Source organism: Strix aluco, chromosome 4 (genome assembly GCF_031877795.1).
Source record: "Strix aluco isolate bStrAlu1 chromosome 4, bStrAlu1.hap1, whole genome shotgun sequence".
NCBI lineage: Eukaryota > Metazoa > Chordata > Aves > Strigiformes > Strigidae > Strix > Strix aluco.
The window spans coordinates 15,288,399-15,310,364 of NC_133934.1; the positions used below are offsets into that span (position 1 = coordinate 15,288,399).

The window sequence follows — 21,966 nt, forward strand, 5'->3', positions numbered from 1 at the left end:
TAAGTTTGTCTGTGATGCACGGGGATTTGAAGCTGAAGAACCTTGAACAGTCCTCAAGTTGTCTATCCTCTGTGCATGAAGTGGTCTTGGAATCAGACCAGGTATGGACCTTTGCTCCACACTGTGCTAGTTAATTTCTTCCAGTTTTGCTCAATTGTTTATTTTATATTTCTGTATTTATTTCTTGCATGTAGCAACTTTAGTTGCTGTCAGACGTTGCTTAGAGGAGCAGAGACCAAACATAGTGTTTTCATATCTGGGGAGAGCACAACAGTTAGGCTACTTGGTAAAAATCAATAGTGCTAACTTAATGGCATAACCTTCTCAAAACACTGCCTTCACCTCTGCTACTTCTGCAATTAATGGCTGAATCATTAATACTACATCATTTCATCAGCAAGCTCATTCGTAATCTAATGAATGGCCTAAAGCCAAATAAGTTTATGGGAAAATTCCCATTGATTTCGAAAAGGTTTTGTTCAGATTCCTATAATGCCTTTCTTTGCAATAGAGGTCTGTCAAAAACAGGATTGCAAATATACTGCCTTTCCGACTGCCATTTTCAATAGTGGTACCATGACTGCATGCCCTCATTCTAGCATACTATAGAATACTTTCGTATGCACATGCTATTGCATAGATATACTTTCCAGCTAAATTAAGGAATATAGCAAAATGAACTGGAGATTCACTGTAAAGTCATAACATGACACTTAAAAAATGCTATCCCAAGTGTCTAATGTTCAGATACTGTGCCTAGTGAAACCAGACTCTGACTTCCATGCCCAGATTAAACAATGCAAGGTTAAATGTCAAGGAAGCGTGTCCAAAATATCTGCAAATAAAAGTTTATTCTGGAAAAGGAAATCAAATGAGAACTGGTAGGCTCCACTGTAGGGAAGAAGATACTTCAGCAGTATCTTTAGTGAAAGCTAAAAAGAGTTATGCTAGGTTTTAAAGTAAAGCTTAATCTATTTACAAGTGAAAGTTTCATTCAATAACATATATACATCCAAAATTACCATTTTTTATATTCTTTCCCCTATTAGAATATGGAACTGAACCTAGAAAATAGGTCCCGGAGAATCAAAACGAAAGCAACATTTATCCACATCTGTCTTGGCCATCACTACAAAACTATTCCACACACTCCATACTTTACTCAGTATGTGTATACACATTTTCAAAGGAATTACCTTCTGTTAATAAAAACATCTATTTTCAGATTTTGCATTTATGTGCGTCAATAATTTTTTTTTTTCCTTCTTGTTGTCAAGGTATCAATGATAACTACAGAGATATTCTCCTTTGACAGCAATTTCATGTTGGAGACAGAGGGCTGCAAAAGCCTTGTACTTTTCTCTGCAGATGTCACCAGTAGCATCATCAGGGTGCTACTGAAAGGAGAAGGAACACTTAGGCAACTTAAAGGCTGCCTAATGTGAGCATGTGCTGGAAGAAGGGGAGATTATTTTATTTTACTAACATGAATTAACATACTAAAAACTTTTTATAGTAATGCATTTTTGCACTATTAATCCTGTAACATAGTCCTAGAATACAATTGTCTTTAATATTTCTATAGTATCTATTACAGTAGAAAATGAACAAACTGAATTTTCATGATGCCACCGCAGGAGGGCTAGATTAGTCTGAGGAGCTACTCTTTCCTTCACTATTGGAGAGAACATTATTTGTTTAAAGACATGCTTTTTTTAAAAAAATAGAAGGCTTTGCATAATTTGATCAATTTTTCCTGTTGTGACAGTAGAGTCAAAGGTTCTTCACTGGCTATATAGGGCCCTCATGCTTTCAATTAACCCACTGACATGGTATGAGTGCAAGCTTTGCTGCTTGCCCTTGCTAGTGTTCAAAATACTACCACAGAATTACTTTCAAGGATAAGGTCAGTAGCACTGTACCCCGGCAGCTTTAATATGGCGGTGTGCTGAAAGTGGTGACCTAAGAAAAATCTTGTGAAAGACTGGCCAATTTTCCATCTAGGTCAACAGATCACTGGAACTGCTAAAGCCCAGATGCTTTTGTTTCAGCGTCAACATAATATAAGTAAGATCTAACACTCAATAATGCCAATTACAACCAAAACCTCTTTGGAAGGGGGATCCGCATTCAGTATTTGTCAATGCTAAATTGACCACTGACACACACACAAAACCATCTATTTTTCTGTTCACATCCAGAAAAAAAACACCAGAAAGCTTTTTTTTTTTTTTTTTTTTTTTTCCCCCATTTTGGCTTCTTAGTAAGCTCAACCAATACCTAGATTTTCATTCGCAGTTGGCAAAAAGATGTGTCTTAACCCTATAGAGACAATCTATTCTCATCCTAAAACTAAACACAAGTCATTCACTCAGCCAGCCACAACTCTTATCCTAGCCTTGACTGATCCAGCAATAAACCACACCTTTTACTGCATCACTTACTTATGCCCTGAGTGGAACTTAGCCTTACCTATACTCAAATGAAAACTTTTGTAGACCTAACCATACCAATGCTGCCAGCCTACATTCTAATTCTGTGGTGTTTATCTGACACAGTTGAAAGCTGTCTCCTCAATCTAGATCTTGAGCCTCAATCCCAATTCTGAGCCTTAAAGGTAGCTCAGGGACTCTTGTAACTAATCATCATCTGCTCTCAGGGCCCTGAGGACACTAATGGGCTTTAATGGCCCTGACCAGCCTCACCTGGGGCCTCTCCCCACCCCTGCCCATGGCCCAGGACCCCCATTTCAGCTCAGCTGGGGGTCATCAGACCATACCAATGAACAATGTCATAGAAGTTTCAGTCTCCAGCTCAGCCACAGCCATGTCAATGTCTGGCAATAGATCCTGTTGTTTCAGACCCCAACCCACAGAAGGACTTCCCAGCCTGACTTTGAACCTGCCCAGTAACCACTGGGCTGTGTCTGACCCTCATCAGACATGATCATAACCCTGATCAGCAGAGTGACTTCCCATCTTGGCCTTGGTCCTGCCTCACTGCCATGAACTTGTCTGATCTGGACCCTTGTCTGAACCTGGCTACCATCCCTGGGTGTGCCCTGCTTGTCCCGCTGGGGTGGTATGATGGGCCCTGGCTGGCAAGGTCCCTGCCCTGATGGTCCTGTCATCCCCCTTGGCTCCTGGCTCTGCATCCCTTGGGGCAGTTCTCATCCTAACTCAAATCCACCAGCATATTAAATTCAACTCATTTAATTCCCTCACTTTTGCCCCAGATGTGTCTCAACAAACCATGTTTATCTGTAAAGTCACCTTCAATAATATGCATTTGCTGGCCCTGTGGGTCTCACTGGTATTCAGCAACAAAACCATCAGTTCTTACTCTCTGAGAACGTTACACAACTCTAGTTCTAGTACTAGTTTTAATATAGCCTCAAACAAATATAACCTCTTTGTCCCATAGCAGCAGCAGCAGCCTTCAGCTAACCCCAAATGCCTTGCAGAGTCCTGTAATAGACAAGCTCTGGTTACTTTAGTCTTGAACTCCAGTCCTAGATCTGACTGTGTCCAAAATTGAAACAATGCCCTACAATCCCATCTCCACACCCCACCCATCAGCAACTGGATTCACACTTATACTGATTGTTTTAATCTCAGCCCCCAGTTCTTTCCATGCAACTACAGTGGCTTTACAGAGACTTGTGGCTGCTTGGCTGTACTTGAGACATTTGCCCAGAGTACTATTATAAAGGAAAATGGTGAGGTCCACCTTGCCTAGTTTATTGGATTCCTTTGAGTGGTTAGCTCCCTGTCGTGACCAATTTCATGTTTTTAATAATTTGTCCTGAAATATCCTCAATTTCTAAATATAGAACTAGAGTGATGTTGCATGTAATAATAGAATAACATCAAAAAAATCAGGACATTCCAATTCTGTGCTAAAAGCTTAAGGATTGATGCCTGCTAAAGCTTTGGTCTCCCTGCCAGGGTCCTGTCTTGCTTTCCCAGGGGTGAGAGATGGCATAAGCACCTTAAAAATAAAATCTTTTAAATGCTTACATGTGAATTGTAGGTGAAATTTTAAGCATAATGTTTTTGAAATATAAATGTTTATTATGCAAGGGAAAGCAGATGAGAAGGAAATCATGAGCGTGTTCAGATCAAAACTGCAGGAGCATCAGATGCTCTACCAGTTGCTGGTACATTGACCTTAATAAAGCTACAACAGCTCATGCAAGCTGGGCTCTGTACCACAGAGCAGAGAGAGCCGTAATGGCTTTGAACTGTATGTTTTCCACTCCTCCCTAATGCAGGCTATAGTTATGTTGGAGGTACATAAACTGCTCAGAATGAAGAATTAGAATGAAAAAGAATATTGCATTGGGAAAAAAATGGGTAATCAGCATTACAAGAATGTCTTTGCTGTGACACAATAAAATAAAACTAACGTTTAGTACCAATGTATTATAATTCTTGCCTGCTCCCCCAAACACGTACCATCTAGAAAAACATTTTCCAACATCTCATAGTGATGCCTTACTTTAAAACTTTCAGCATTAACTGGAAAATCCACCATACTTTAATAATAACAGATGGCTATGAAGTGAATACAGAGCTGTATTTCACTCCTGGGGCTTTGTGGCTATTGAGAAGCCACTTGAGTTACATGCTCATGGTTAATAACATCAGCAGAGCCACTCCAGTTAATTACAGCATTATATTTACTCCATAGCTCTCTATTATACTTCAAGTTGCAGTAAGAAAAGGGCAAGTGTATAATCCCTCCAAAGACATTGATTGTACTGCCCTTGTTAAAAAGATTGAAAAACTTCATAGCTGTGGACAAAATGTAAGCCCCAGTATGGAACAAGAGATACTCTTTAATGTCTCTTGCACAGAGCAGCTTAATTGACAGTAATTCCAGACTGGCCAGATAGCAAACATTGTATTGCTTCTCATCATGGGCTAGTAAAATGGAGTATTGCCTCTTGCCCAAAGGAAGAAGGGAGAAAATGGGAGGTGTAATGAGTATGTAGAAAGGACTCTCAGGAAATATCTAGCTGTCTCCAGTTTAATTTACTTCTTCCTCCTGATTTCATCCCATTCTCTATGTTTTTGTCCTCTTTTCATTTTATTTCTGAAGGAGAGGAAACATATAAATAAAGCCAAATAAACTAAAATGCTTTGTTCATCAAATAATTAAGACAAAGTAAAATAAAGCTGCTTCACCAAGAAAATCTTAAGAAGTTTTTTAAGAGACCTTTTTGTCAGCAAGGCTGTAAATTATTGACTTAGTTTTTTCATTAAAAATGAAAGGGCAAGCTCTTAAAAGTAGAGCTTCATTTCAGAGGAAATAAAACTCATGGCTGAAAAATGGAATTGACAGCCCCCCCAAAAGCCTGGTCTTAAGATACTTTCCCACTCCTTCTGTTGGCTCAATACCCTCTGTAGACAATGGACCAGCAGAGAATTTTCCTTTTGAGTCCCTTGCCTACATCTAATCCTCTCTTTAGACTTCAAACTCAGGAGATGGAGAATGGCAGAACTACATGTCTGTGGATCAGGGAAAGATAGGGGGGTTTGTGGATTAATTGAGGCAATACTATTTAAAAATGTATCATAGAGATCTTTTTTTTTTTTTTATAACAATATTATAAAACCTATGCTTTTCTCCAGCGTGAACTGAGCTTCCCCAGAATGCAGTGTCTCTCTGGTGAGCAGCTTGTTCTCACCTGCCTTGTCACTCTTACAGAGTGGCAAAAGTCACAGTCTTGCTCTTAGCTCTACCTTCACATGCCAAGCTCTGTGCTTGAAATGTTTTGGTTATATCTGAACAAAGTCTGAGGAATAATGCTATCTCTCTGTATAGTAGCGCTAGCTTTTTTGCAATGAATACTGTACTTGGCTAGGTTGTGAAGTCATTCCTCAGTATATTGTACAAATATTTCAGAGGCCTTGATTGATCATAGGAACAGTTCTACCTGACATGCTAATAAAGGCAAATCTTACTTTCAGTGCCTTACAAAACTACAGGATATTTGTGATCCTGTGGAAAGGAAGGCCTCTGACAAATGTAAATAATTTACAAATGCTAAAATGTCTACTTAATCTAAATAATATTTTAGAGCGTAGCTATATTTAAAATTGCAAATTAGTGTTATAGATGACTTCTAATTTATTAAAATGTGTACATTCATAAACTGATGCTGGGAAACTTTGGATCATAAAGCCTAGCGTGTGTTGAAGCTGGCATTTTAATTCTAGCTCTAGTTCCAGCTGTGGCATCTATGCCTTTGAAGTACTCACAGCTGAGATTGAAGCTTCTCTCTCCAGATAAAGAAACCCACTGTCTTAAAACATTGACTTTAAATTTGCTATAGCTTAGTTGGAACTTGACTTAAAGACTTGTTTCTCAATGTGGAGAGACATCTCTGTATCTATTTTGGAGGCAGGTGATACCACATCTTGACTCTCAGGTGTAGTTAAAAATCCACTCCCATAGCAAAGGTAAGCCATCAATCTTAAAACACAGATTAAAATTCAGTTTATAGCTATGTTACAGTTAGGTACAAAGACCTTAGCTTAAATTTGAGCCTTTTTCCTATGCAAAATGTCATTTAATCTATTGCAATATTTCTAAAGTACCTAGCACCCTCCTATTTGAATACCTCTGTCTGCAGCTCAGCTGGAGTTTTTCCAGAACAAGCAGAAAGTAAGCTCTCCAGGTTCAGCTCCTAGGTTTAAAACAGTAGAGCTTTCTCTGCTGAGCTGTCCCTACCTGTGCACACTTCAAAAGAGCAGTCACAGCAGGGGCCATAGCTGAAACCGAGTGTGGTGGTTTTATCTAGCATGGGAGGTTTCCTGAGTCTTCAGCCTCGAGGGCAACTTGTTAATTTAAAAAATATTTTTTTAACGTGATATATTGCATGGCTATTATAAGACCTTGAAGAGGATAATAGTAGGCACACGTTCTTTCCCTCTGGTCAGCTTTGTGAGAAAGTGAAATAAAAAGCAGAAAAGAGGATGAGTGCACTGTTCCAGAAACTCTGTGTTAACCCCATTTCTATACTGCAACCACAGAGCGACAGTACGTGGAAGGGTGAACCACAAAGGTTGTTTGTTCTCTTTGATGTTATTTTATGATGTACAAAGACAGTACCAATTTAGACATTATTTTCCTTCACAGTCTTAGTTAAAAATATCAGGAATACTGGGTCATGCCTTTGCTTTTTGTGGTAGAGGACAGACTGTGGCAAGGTTTTGAGAGATTTTGGGAATGCCTTTGCTTGAGGATGAAAGAGAATGTTGACTTTAACATAGTTTAAGCTAATGGATTTAAAGGTATTTATGTATTTAATTTCCACTGATTTCCAAGTTAGAAGGAATAAATGGCTGTGTTTTTCTTATGATAGGAGAGAAAAGCATGTGCATCTCTTAAGTGTTTTTGTGTTGTTTTACTGATTATAACTCTGATACGACAAATGATAAGTGACTTTATACACATGGGGTGTTCCACAAAAATTGTACTGCTCAGGTCCACGGGCATGTGTTTTACTGCCAGTAGATCTAGGGACTGCAGAAGTTCATTCAGTTATTACTGAATTTCTATATTTACAGAATGCTGTGTGTCGTGGTCCAAATTCATACATTATCACAATTTTGGATGTTTTTTTAAACACCTTCAAAATTGTAGACTCACATTGGGTGAGTCCTGCCACTGATCAGTCAGTCTCAAAAAGGTAGGCAAACTAGGATGGAGAGCTGACTAGCTACATATTTGACATCTATAAGAGCTATAGCAAAGTATATGACTGATAAACCTCGCAAGACCTCAGGAACTCTTCTTAATTTTCTAAATCAGATTTACCCCTTCTTGTTCCTAGGTCCAGTGCCCCATGAAAGTCTAAGTTCCTAAAACATGCATTATATCTTTTGTGAATGCTCAGAAAATGAGTGTTTATGAAGTCTTCTTATTTAGTTAAGCCTGAGCACTGAGAATTGAAGACATCTCCCTTTCCCCAGCTGAACAAAAGAAAAATCTGAAAGTGCAGCATAGGTATCATTTTTCAGACAGAATTACCTGACATTGGCTATTATACACACAATTTTATTTTATTGTAAAGAGTCGACCAGTTACCTGCCAGAATGTGAATTTGTGCTAGGTTATTATGTTAGTGCTCCTACACCCCCACCCCATGCATAAAACTTAACTGCATATCTTTAGTTTAGTTACTAGAGGAACTTGCCAAGGTGAGTCTACTAAAGCTAGTTTTAAACTGAGAGTTGCAAGCCTTGCCTGCTCATGGGGGTAAATACTCTGGTGATTTGTTTTATTGAGCAGTGAGCTGCTGTCAGTATGTTACTATTAGTAGTGAGATAACTAATTTAAGCTACGTTAGCTATTTCTTTAGAGATCTGGTAGCTACAGGGTATTTCTGCAGTAACATTTTCTTGGTGTCTGGAGTGCCTAAAAATAACCACAACAGTAAATGAAGTAGATACTGAGCTTTACTATGGGAAAAAAACTTTTTCACAGATCCATATCATTTCTACTGGGATGGTAAGCAGAAGCTGCAGGCCCCCTGATCTTTGTGGAAATGTTGTGAGGTGATCCTGACTGATGGACTTGAGCCTGAACAAAGGAGTGTCATAGCTTAAAAAAACCCCAGCAACCTCTCCTCCCCCCCCTCCCAAACCACAACCTCTTGCTGCTGCTGAAAATAACATCTTCTGAAATATGGCTTCTGTCATAGCCTCTGTCACATGCAAAACCTGAGGGTTTTGCAAGCCTGTAACTAAGAAATTAAGCAGCCTCCCTTATGTTCCCTGTGAATTTCAATTCTACCCTGAAGCCAACAGATGAGAAAAGTGAAATGTTGTTGTGTCCCTGGGAGAAAACTACCGATTAGTAAAATTCAAAACTTGAAGCAAAATTAGACACTCAACTATTACTGTCATCTGAACTGCACAGCTCCTACACCACTCACAGGGTGGATTCCTCCATCCAAACACACACACCTGCCCCCGCTCTGGGAATGGCAGGGACGTTAAAGTGTTTCTGGGATGCGATGCTGTTAGAAGAATGGGAAAATAATAGGAAAAATAATTGCAGCATAATAGGATTAGTGTATACATATATGATTCATCCTCGTAGACAAGCTGAATGTGGGCTAGATAAGCAGGCAATGAAGAGGATTGAAAACTGGATGAATAATCAGACCTAGAGGGTTGTGATCTGTGACACAAAGCCCAGCTTGAGGCCAGTCATTAGTGGTGTAGCCCAGGGGCTGATACTGGGGCCAATACTGTTTAATATCTTCATTAATAATTTGCATAATGTGGTGGAGTGCAGCCTCAGCAGGTTTTCAGAAGATACAAAACTGGGAGGAGTGGTTGATAGAGCCGTTGGGTGTGCTGCCATTCAGAGGGACCTTGACAGATTGGAGAAATGAGCAGAGAGGAACTTAATGAAGCTTAAGAAAAGGAAATGAAGAGTCCTGCACCTGGGAAGGAACAATTCCATGCACCAATCCATGCTAGGGCTGGAAAGCAGCTTGGTAGAAAATGACCTGGGGGTCCTGGTGAACACCAAGTTGAACATGAGCCAGCAATGTACCCTTGCAACAAAGAAGGCCAGCTGCATTCTGAGCTGCATTAGGAGGCATTGCCAGCAAGGCTGAGGAAGGTGGCTCCTGAGCACTGGTGAGGCCACACCTTGAGTATGGAACTTTGGGCTAACCAGCAAAAGAAAGACATGGACTTGGTGGAGTGAGTTCAGTGAAGGGCCACGAAGATGAATAAGGGACGGGAGCATCTTTCATACAGAGAAAGCCTGAGAGAGCTGAGACTGTTCAGTCGGGGAAGGAGAAGGCTTGGGGAGATCTTACTAATGTTTATAAATACCTGATGGGAGGGAGTAAAGAGGAAGCCAGGCTCTTCTCAGTGGTGTGCAGTGATGGGACAAGAGGCAATGAGTACACACCAAAATCCAGGAAATTCCATTTAAATACAGGAAAAATCTTCCTTACTCTGAGGGTGGCCAAACACTGGCATAGTTTGCCCAGAGACATTGTGGAGTGTCCACCCTTGGATATATTCAGAACTCAACTGGACATAGACCTGAGCAACCTGTTCTAGCTGATCCCTTGAGCGGGAGGCTGGATTAGATGACCTCCAGACATCCCTTCCAACCTCAACCATCTTGTGATTTGTCCACTTACACTTTACAGCAAATTAAAGCTTTCCAACTCTTGAAAATACATTTTCATGTTAGTAGTCAGAGGAGCTGTTAAAGGAATGGAAGTGTCTTTAAAGAAAGGCCCTACATGGTGGCTCCCATCATTTGGACATGGAAAAACCCATGGGGAAGAGGCAACGTGGGAAGAGAGGCAAAGGGTAGAACAGCAAAAATATAAGGAAGAAAGAAGTTAAAGCTATGAAAAGTCTGAGACACAAAGATCTAAAACCAAAAACTAATTTGGAAAGTTGTTTCCCGTTGTCAATTTTAGAAATTACTCTCAATTACCTAAGGCATGTTTTGAAAGTAAAAACACATTCCTGGCTGCATTTGAGTTGCTCTGTTCCTTATGACTGAATTGGTCTGCAACAAAGGGAATAAACTTCAGTGCTGAGTATTTCCTTTCTGTGTGTGATGCGGAATCCTGATGCAGCACATAGAACTTCCAGGCAGTCAATATGACGTTAGATGTTCACTACAGAAGAGAATAAGGTGGAGATTGCTAAGAGCAGTAAATGGACAGTGATTTTGTGATGCTACCCAGAAACAAAGTCACCCTAAAATGAGGATAAGAGATTGCAGTGGTACAACGTTTCAACACCAGCGTAAGTGGTGTAAGTGAATTAGCCTGAGCAGAAGTTATACTCACTATGGGTAAGAGGCAAGATGTCTCATAGTAGAAGAAAGATGGGTCATTTTATTAGAGAATTAGGTTTTCTTTGGCAAAAATATCAACAGCAAACACAGAAATCCCTTTCAGTCTTTGCCTCTCAGTTCTGTCTTAATATTTTTTGCAAGAGGCAGATACAAATTTGGAGAACTATGCAAGGAAAAAAAACCCACATAAAGTTCAAAGTTATTGACTCCATCTCTCAGATGAATTGTTCACTTTGGATGCTTTCACAAGAGAAATATTTTAGGGATAATTTGTGGCACAATAACATTTTTAAAGTCCATTTATTACCCATGGAAAAGTCCACTGGCTCCAGGTTATTTAAAACATATTAGAACTATCCAGTAATATATGACTCTGGAACTGCTTTGAAAAACCTTATCTTCAAATGTCCCTGTTCAAAAGAAACACAGGAAGCAGTGTTTCTCAATGGAGGACATGAGAGTGGGATTCAGAAGGCTTGCATGCATTCGATGTATTTTAGCTGGCTTCAAAATCAAGCCTAAACTTTGTTGCCCATCCACACTGTTACTACTAGAGGTTCCTACAAGCTAACTCGAGTGCTGCAGCTGTTTTTCCCAGGTAACAGAAGATCCTTAGGTTTCCTTTTCTCTTGAGGTCTGCTGAAGGTTGCATATGTGTAATTTGTTCCTGGCTTCACTGCCTCCCTGCATCCCATCAGCAGTGGCATTGTATGCCTAGCACTAGGCTGATGGCTCTTTAGCCTTCTTTAAAACCTCTGAAATGCTCTGCCAGAAAGATGGATGAGGTATAGAGTGACAAAGAGAGGTTGGCAAACATTAAGGTACAGTACTTACTCCTTGTTCATGATTCCTGACTCATGGAAATGCAAATCTTCAAAAGAGTCTGCAATGAAAAAGAAAATATATTGTTTATTTAGAATCTTAAAAATGTAGATGCATGCATTTGTAGTCCTTTTTTTTTTTTTTTTTTCCTTAATACTTTTTGCTAAACTAGAAAAGAACTTTGAGGTATCATATATTGTGAGGAGAAAATGCTTCAATTTTGACAGGAGTTAGTCTGTTTGAAGATGTGATGATGACTATGACCAGCATCAGAAAGTGTATAGCATGGTCATGTTTTTAAAGGTGGCCTTAATGTTATCTCCATTTGTACATGAACAAGTTTTTATTTATGCATACATTGTTCTACCATTACCATCTGTGCAGTCAGTAATGGAATCTGTACATACAGATCAGTATTTATGTGAGAATTTGTGAAGTGAGATTTAAGTTTTAGAAACCAAGCATAAATTTTGAAAAGGATCTCTGGAAACCAAATCTAAACATTATGGGTCTGTGAAACTCCTTGGTAACAAATAAGGGAATTAAAATACATACGCATATATACACACACACTTTTTAAAAGTTTGGTTTTGCAGTTCTGTTGGAGAAATCTGAATTTCTGAAAGCTGTTTCAGAGTTGTCAGTTATTGCCTTGCCAATTCTTTAAGCTGATGACTCAATCAATTTTCCAGTTGTCTGCTTGTGTCTGACTGATATTTCCTAATAGAAGCCTTAGTAGTCACATAATTTGGACATAAAAATGGGATCTGTAATTTTTCCATTTACTCTGTCTCTGTCATTGTCCACTGCTATTACTTTCTCTCATCTTAATAACTGTAGTGAGAATAAAAAATAGTCTTATTGTCTTCTCTCCTAATGTGGAGCTACTTGTCAAATGGTGGGGCCTTGCAACCTTATGTATACTAACTGTTTCTGAGCTTTCTACTATCCTCAGCCTGTTTCACATCTTTGTTTTAAATTGGCCTTAAACTCACAGACAAAAATTCTTAAGCTTTATATTTACAGGGGAGTGTGCACATATAGTTTAATTTAAAATGCCTTAACCCAATTTTAGCTATTGCTGAATGATATCAATAGCGAACCAAAATGTTTTATTTTTCTACAGTTAATTTTCTCCTGATGTTTTTCTGTACTGATTATATTTATTCCATGTTTGTGGAATTCGTGGTAGATATCTACAGCAGGTTGCTCTTTATCTGAAATCACAATAATCTGCATGTGATAGCAGAAATAGACAATAGTGGCTTGTGATTTATAGTAAGCAGTCACAGTAGAAGCAGATGGACATCTGACTGAGAAAAAGGGCTCCTTAATTACTTTCTAAAATTAAGACAGGATTAAAATTTTGGAAGATGTGCAAGAAACAGCTCTTTTGTCTAAATGGCTGCTTTTTAAAAAGTTCACCAGAGAGTTTTTACTTCTCTTATTGTGTAACAAGAGAAGAAAAGCTATTTTTCCTGCCTTAAATATCAGACATTATGCTTCAGATATCTGAAAACAGCTTAATATTCTGAAGAAAGCTACCTGAAAATTGACTATTGAATGTGAGATATAGGATCAAAAGATTGTTTATGAAAATGTTTGGCCTACATTTTCTCTATTAGTATTTTTGTGCTTGTAAACTTGTTTCAAAATATTCAAAGATAACATGAGCCAAATCATAAACTTATAATTCTAACAATTATCAGTAACTCACAATATGGCAAATGAGGGGATTATTAGGAATTTAATAATGACATAGAGTAATTTAATAATCTCTTTTTTTTTAAAAAAAATATTTCTAAGCATTTTGGTGTAGACTGGAGCTTAAAAGTACAAGGTCTGAATTAGAGAGAGGATAAAAAGAGGAAACTCATACAAAAAAAATCAGACCTTAGTTTTTCTAAGGCTTGCTTTGAGAGTGTTGAAAGATTGAGGTTGCCAGTAGTGGGGATGGAAGATGAAGTAAGGAGAAAACTTCAAAAACATTAACGGATTCAACTGAGAAAGATGCCAGGGAGCTCTAGGTAGAATTTAGCTGATGGATCATCCAAATCCTATTCAGCTAATTCACAGAAATATGTCCTTATTTCTTGTAACGAAACCTAGCTGGAAATCACTCACAGCACAGAATTAACACTATACAGAGTTCCCCTGTACAGCTGTTATGATAAGCCACTTTTTTGGCAGTCTACACCTACTGAATTTGGGTGGCTGCCTTTACTGTGGGTGCAGGGGCCTTTGGAAATAAAACTACTGGAATAAATACAGTCAGTCAAATTGTCAGACATATCTGTTATTGATTAAGAAAAAGTTTTGCAATCATTTAGACTAGTAAACTTGGCCCAAATTATGAATGTAGATGTTCCATGGAGTAAAAGAGGAGTAAGTGACAATCAGCAAACCATAGCTGTGTATCTGCTTTTCAGCAGGACCACAAAAATCTTTTGCAGGCAACCAAAATGCTGGGGCATCATGGCAGGCTTTACACTGCCTTTCTCTCTCTGTCCATCAGACAGAGACATGCAGCACATTGTGCAAGAGTCAAGGAGAGTGCCTGTTTTGGCTAAAACCCTGCAGTGCACTGGACTCTTGTGAAGCAAACTGATGCAGGGGCACATGCCAGTCATGCCCCTGTCCTAAGAGCACCCTCTTAGTCAAAATAACAAACAAAATCTCCTGTAAGCTAGTCTCGGATGGATTGCTTCCATTGAACTTAAAAAGAAGCAAGGAAAATACCAGACCCCAAGCCACCAACGGTTTGTTAAAAGCATAACTAAGTGTAATGAGAAAATGAGAATTAGCTTTTATGTGCTGTCTGAAGAAATAACTACAGTCAACGTATGAAGCACAGTTAAAAAGCTAGCCAAGTACTATTTGCCAAGAACAATGAAAATTGATCAAAGACTTTCAAATATTGCTACTTGAATGACATTTCAAAATAAAAGTCCGGGGAAAATATGTGAAACCTTGTACCCTTGCTTTTGTTTAGTTCTGTTGCACCAAATGCAGCAGATTTCCTGGGGGTTTTATTTCCAGAAAAAGGATGTGTAACGCAAACAGATTCCAGGCCTCTGCAGGAAATTTCATGAGTTGTTTGTCCAGACATCAGAATGGAGCAAATCACAGGAACCTGCAGTATCCTTGGGTGACCCAGTATCTTAAAATGCTGAGCAGAGATGTTTTGTGTTAGAACTGAGAAGGTCACTGTCTCTTCATGTGAATAGTTAGTGCTAGTCTGTCCTATGAACTGCTTCCTAGACAGTACATCCTAGTTAGTACTTTAGGTTTTTATGCCATTGTTACTTGAATAAGAAGAAAATCTACAGGTTCTGCAGGACATTTAAATTTTTCTTAAGAAAACCCCAGCAAACTCAACAGAAAATAACCGAATCAAAACATACATGACATTGGTGCAGAAAAAAATTACTTTTTTCCCCTATCAAAGGTCAGTTAACAAGTACATAATTTGCTTCTAAAAATGGGACATAAGCTTCTAAATCATTTAGACACCTTTGAAAACTGGATTTGAAAATCCAGTTGACAGCATATTCAGATTCCTTGTCAGGCACCTCTGGAGGAAGAACTGAAGAATTTGGTTTTCAGTTCTGTAAATAATTAACTCAATCTGTCTCTTATATCAATTCCTATAAATAGCTAAAAATGTCTAACAGGAGCCAGATTTTCATGCAGAGACTGTGACACTACAGAGGCATCGTGTAAACTTCACACTGGTTATCCTTGCTCATTTGGCTGTCTGTATTCTCACAATAAAATTAAATGGAAACAGATGAAAGTTGCTGTAGACACTACTATATGCCTGATTCAGAAAGTCAGTTGTAAGATTACATTAAGGTGCAGGAAATGTTGGGAAGCTAAATTTTTATGCTGCCAGTGTCCTGCTCTATCTCCTTTTGAAGTGCTTTGTAGTACCAGGCCAATTGTATTTAGTACAAGAGGGAACAGTGTTAGAAACTGAACAGACATTTTACCAGCAAGTGTAAAGCAGTTGTCAAATGGCATTGTCAAGATTATTTTCAAAGTCTGTCTTCACAACAAGAGCAAACAGTCACATGTAGGAGGAAGTACTTATTTATCTGATTTAAATTAATACAATCTGGTTTCACTAATTTGTTTCTGGCAATAATTAGCATGTTGCTCAATTTATTTTAATAGCACATTAATTTGATTCCTTCTCTTGCCAGAAATGCAACCAGAAGCTTCACAGTAACAAAAGGAGCTAATAGGAGCTGCCAAAGTTCTCTGTAAAGACAGTTATTTAGGAAACCATTTGTGTTGGTTTATTAAGTGTAACTTTATAACACAGTTCTAATACAGTTCTATACGCAGTTATAATACAGTTCTAATACCCAGAAACATAAAATAGCAATGCAGAAAACGCATAGAGTGGAATTAGGCAAAAAAAGCCCAGTGGTTTGGTAGAGGTTCTATTGATTTGTTTAAGGGAGAAGGGAAGAAAATGATTTAAAAAGGCAGGCACAAGCTTTTGCTGTATGCCATGAAGATGACCAGGGTGGCGGGGTATTTCTAAGACCTGTATCCCAGGCAATCCACATGTTTCAAGTTATAGTAGGCATCTGCTGGAACAAAAGCAGACTGTAGAACACAAGCCAATCCCTTGGTTAAAACTCTTACCTTCAGCAGAAACCTTTTAAAAGCAGAAAAGCATAGGAAGAAACAAGGGCAACTCACAGATGCTTTCCTTCAGGGTGCATGTGTCCGGAGCTAGCTCAACACCAAGATGGTTTCCCCTTTAAAGTAATTTTTGTGCACCCTTGTTAAATGTTCACAAAGCTATCTGAAAGTTGGTGATACTGACAGGTTGAAACAATGCAAGTGGAAGAATATTCTGTAGGTTTTTGGTGAGTTTCCTGTGGACAGCTACCACTCACCCAGGCACCAATCAGCACCAGGAGACCTGACCGGTGGATACCCATTGTTTCCCCTCAGTGAATCTGCCTCAAAGCGAGATAAGACAGAGAACATTCTCACTCTTGTCTACCTTAACCCATATTCAACAGCTCTGTCTCCATGGCAATCGCCGTTTCGAATGTTAACACAGAGAAAACAAATTTCTTTTGATGGGCTTCTGCTTAATTTTATTGGGGGAAAACAATTATTCCTCCTGATTTTAAATTTTCTCCTCAAGCTTTTCAAAGAGCTTATACATTATTTTAAGATATGTTTAACTATTCTCATTATCTGTTTTTTAAAAGAAATTAATATTTTGGGAACAATGTGTTTATTCTTGCACTATGGTTTCAAGGGATTTCAGCAGATTTTTGTACCTATGTAAAGGACTACTGTGTAGAACATGAAGAATGTTTGTTCCTGTATTTTAAAAGACCTGTATGTAAATAGAAAAGATGTATGTGATTTCTAAAAAAATATACTTTAGTAAATATTTTTTCTATTATAAATAACATTTTGTAAAAAAAATGTTGCTGTGGGAGAAAGCTCTACATCCTGAAAACATGTGTCCATATGGACAATGAGGAATGGTGTCCAGCATAAGAGCATGGCAGCATTTGAGAGAGCCCAGAAATTAGCATGCATGGGGCACTCATGGTATAGTCCAAATAAATCTTTGTAGTGGACTTTCCAAAATCAATACTTCTGTAGTAAGATGACTCCCCCTACAACAGCTTTGCTGCAGGCTTGTTGCATTTCTCAGGAAAAAAGTGTACTTTATCTGAAAATCTGCTCTTCATGCAAGAAATCAGTTAAAAATGGAATAGGTAATTCCAGTTCTCAGTTACTTCAGCATATGACCCCCAAACTAATAGATATTTTGGCTCTATTTGGAAAGCATGTTATGTTTTTATTTGGGATTTTTAATGCAAACATTTGAAACCATAGCATTTACATATGTATATGTATAAATAAAATATTTAATTAAAGTGTTGCATGGAGCCATCATGATGGCAGATGGACAAATTTATAATTATATGTTGCAAAACCACAGAGTCCTGATTTAGCATAACCTGGAGTCCTAATGTTCTCTTTAATTGTTCTTCTGGAGAATGAAGATGAACCCTATGACTTCCTTTGTAAAACAACCTGCAAATTCAATTTTCTTCTTTCTTTTCTTACTGTGCTATGGGCACTCCTAGCTATCCTGCTGAGGGGGAGTGTCCTCAGGAATTCTTAGGAAGAGATTTAATGGAGGAACAACAATGGCATAATGGCACTAATACTGTCCATTGTAGGATAGACCCTTCCCCTTTCATATTGCAGGAGTGTCTTCACAGCTGTTCATCCTCTCTTCTTGCTTTCTGTTCAGATCAGGATTTCATCTGACTGAAGAAATGCTAACTGACTTTTGTTTTTGTTCCAGAAGTCTGTCCTTTTTCATGTTTAACAGAACACAATGTTCTGGAGCTGTGAGGAAGTTTCTGGTGGGATTGTGTCTTTTGTGCCGTGCTTATGACTCTAAGACTCGGGGTTTTTTTGGGGTTTTTTTGTTTGGTTGGTTTTTTTCCCCTAGATTTATTTGCTTTAGTTCCTGATAAAAATAATTTCAGTGGGCCCATGTCCACTTGCAGACTCAGTTACCACTGGGTCCCACTAATAGTTCAGCTGAAGAAAAAGTGAAAAAAAAACCCCAACCAAACAGATATTTTGAACAGTTTATTTTGATATTTCTGAAATTAAGCATTTGTTTTTTTCAGACTATGTTCAGAATGTTCACATAGGTACCATTTATAAAAGCACTTTTTGACTCCAAGGGAACAAACTTTGCTTGACTCTTTATATCATACAAAAGTATTTGTGACGAATGTATCTCTCTTTAATGCTGAACAGCAAGGTACATGCTACTGCTCTGGAGTGACCAGTCTCAAAATTTCTTTGTGTAACCGTCATCCCAGAGCAACAGACTTTGACAAAAGCTTAAGTCTGTAAGCACTGAGCTCCTACTTCAATCAGGGAAAGTTGAAAAATCTCACTTTCTCAGAAAATTTTTCAGAATCTTGAAGTGCTAAATTCCCTCAAAATCTCTTTTCTTCAGAAAAAGTTCTTTCAATATTATAATTAACATCAATATTGCTTTGCCTTTAGTAAATGGTACATTACTACTTTAATATCCAAGCTGTTCACTGTAAGAAAAATGTCTCATTCACAGTGGAGGAACTCAATGGCTGTGTCTTTATGCCTCTGAAAGAACAGCATCCCAAGACAGATGTCAACACAGCATGATTCACTTCCTGCAATATTTCCATCTGCATGGCTGCCTTGGTACACAGCCTGTAGACTGCTTGTGGGACAGGCTTAATGTGCATGAACATGCTGGGCATCCTTGGACCTGCAAGTTCTAGTGTGCTGTGGAGGATGGCCTCCTGTCCCATATAAAGTTGCTCTTGCAGGCCTACCCTATTGAAGAGTTGAAGCTTGATAGGGCCAGTAGAAGTGCCCTTTAATGAACTATACAGACATAGAAGATTTTTCTCTACAAGGTAGAGAGAATGGATTGTACATTCCCTTTTCTGTTTTGCCTTTTCTGTTTTTTCCCTTTCATTACTGGATGAAGAACTAAAGGTCCTGCATTCAGGTGTCCATTTCACTTCCCTTTCATTTCTGCACCTTTTATTTTTCTTTTTAGTCAATTATTTTGTTGGTTATGACAACATGGGGACATCCCTCACATTCTGAAATACTACAGGTAGCCATGAACACAGGATGAAATGCCAGAATCACAAAATCTGGTTTCTAATAACATAATTATTTTTGTGTTGAGGGGTGATGAATTATGATTAGAAAGTAGACACAAAGAGACAGCTTTACAACACAATTTGGAGGGATCTAGAGAAAATGGAATGAAGAGTAAACTCAGCTTTGAGATATACAGAATAAAAACTTGTTGCCTTTCCCATGTCAGTGAAAGGGCTAAAAAAAGGCTTAAGAGGATGGATGCTTAGGAAGAATTTTCTGTCTTACCTGGGTACATCCAAACTCTGTGCTGAGGAAAACTGGAATGAATAAATGGTGGGGCAAGACCTATTATTTATAAGTTGTTTATGTTTGTATCCCACAGGTGACATCCTCTAGGACAGACATTGTCTTTGTGTTTTGGTCAATGAAAAAAACCCCACATTTGCCCATCCCTTCTTTTTCCAGTTTATGTTTGGATGATGGATAGTTTTATGGATAAATCCTATTCATAATAATGGAATTTCTAGTATACATGGAACATATATATCGTGCATCCTTTCCCTGAAGCAATAATAAACTTCCTGTAGCATTACAGAATTATATTTAAATCTTTCTAGGAAGATTATTTTTCAATCGCTTATAGTTTTTTTTCACCATTCTGTTGCTTGTAATACCACTTTGAAAAACAAAGTATTTTGCTCTATTTACAATTAATTTTGCTGACTTCTTGGTTTTCTTTCTTATATATTCCTCAGTCTCACTTACAAGGCCAAATTACAGACCAGCATATCTTCCTGTATGTTATGTTAATATAAATAAGGCTGGCATATCTGACTGGGAAGGTCTGTGTACAGTATGCCTCTGCTATTTTTTGAATGGAGACCACCTCCCTATTAAAATGTCTATGTGTTATCAAGGTCACAAAGTCTGCAGTAACAGATCTACTCTGTCAATATATATGAGGTCAGAACATATCTTTTTAATCTAAATGTATTCTTCTTCCAGGCTAAATTAAAATATCATGATGCCAGGGAAATCTCTTGGGAGCCTTTGCTTAATTACTGGTCAGGTGAGGATGCAGTACACTACACTACTGTAGTTTCATACAGTTTGTTAGGGAATTTATGTCAATAGAGATGGAAAAACAGTGGTTTTGCTTGGGTGGATTGAATGATAAATGAAATTAAACAGGAAAAACTTGCACCAATTCAGGTCAAAACGGAAGAAAAGTAACCTACTTCTGGAGAAGTGAAAAAGCTGAAATTTTGGTGCACAATGACATGTTTAGCTTTGTTTCAGTTGATAAATCTGTTTAATCTTTTTCATTTGTACAGTCTAAGCTTTAGGTGCCAAGCTTAACGACTGACGTAGGAGACTGCTCACTCTATGGTCAATGGAAAGAGACAATTAACGATTCAGAGCAGCATCTTTTTATGCCCTCTGGTGCTCTGACTATTTCCATTTTCTGTACAGGGAACTTGAAGAGAATGCAAATTTCCAGTGTAGGTCAATATGAATCTCTTCTACTCATCATTCAAAGTGTTGAAAAGTTTCACTTTGTTAAATTGTATAAAAATTTTTTGCTTGGCAAAATAAATTTTTACCATTTTTGGACTAGGACATCAACCTTTGATCAAATTTATGAATATTTTTGATCTCCTTTTCATTACTGTCATCCACTTTCCTCCAAGTTTACTAGAAATGTGATATTTACATATAGAAAAAATGTCTGTCTGTGAGGTACAACAATTTACTGAAACAAACAATATAAGTTTTGACTGGTAACAAATCAAGTTTTACTGATATTAAGCCAAATAACTAATTTGTATGGGTTTTGTTTTGTTTTGTTTTTCCAGAGACCTAATATTCAAAATCTGCACACTGCCCTGCCAGGAAGCCTGACTTAAACCAGATGAAAGTTTTAACTTTACTCAATAAATAAAAACCTATTAGGCCTGTTGAACAGTGAAAATAGTCTCCATATTTTATTCCAATTCAGATACCTCTAGAACATACTAAGTTAAAAATTTATTGCAAATCATTAGCAGCTTAGTTCCTTTCAACCTAGGTAGTTGTTTGTACTCAACTTGTGGTTTTAAATAACACAGTTGTCAAATATGGGCTACAGTAAAAGGTGCTGAAATCAATTCCTTTGTGGAAAGAAGGGTGTTTGGGTTAGTCCATGTAAACTGCAATGAGTAGCTCTCTGACCAAGCTTGAGTTTGGGGAAAACGAGTTCAATGGTAAGTTTCAAGTAAACCCGGAGATACCTTTGTGAAATATTTTGAAATCACCCATTAACATAAGCATGCTTTAGGGAGCAGAGTCCACCCTGACACATGGCTGCCTGGTGTTAATGTGGGATTGCCAAAAGGATCAGCAAACCGTTACTGATTCCTCTGCCTTTAAAAACATGAAAAAGCCTACTTTATTTCTGCATCTTCCAATCCAGCTGATATGACAAGATAATTTATTCAGTGTCTTATGTCTAACTGGGGCATGAAGGAGCAACTGAGCAATTGGGGCAGTTGCTTTTCTGTATCTTTTCACTCATCTATGTTCCAGTGTCACTATCACACTCCCCAGGCATTAAAGTAACATGTCATATTCTGTCTTTTC

At 38.1% G+C, this 21,966-nt stretch overlaps 1 long non-coding RNA gene across 1 annotated transcript; it reads left to right on the plus strand.

The window, feature by feature from the left end:
- On the plus strand, nt 1–21,319 carry LOC141922464 (uncharacterized). The gene is made up of 3 exons (XR_012622989.1): nt 1–101; nt 20,353–20,416; nt 21,204–21,319. It is a non-coding gene; the product is annotated as an uncharacterized LOC141922464 (long non-coding RNA).
- Nucleotides 21,320–21,966: the final 647 nt, after the last annotated feature.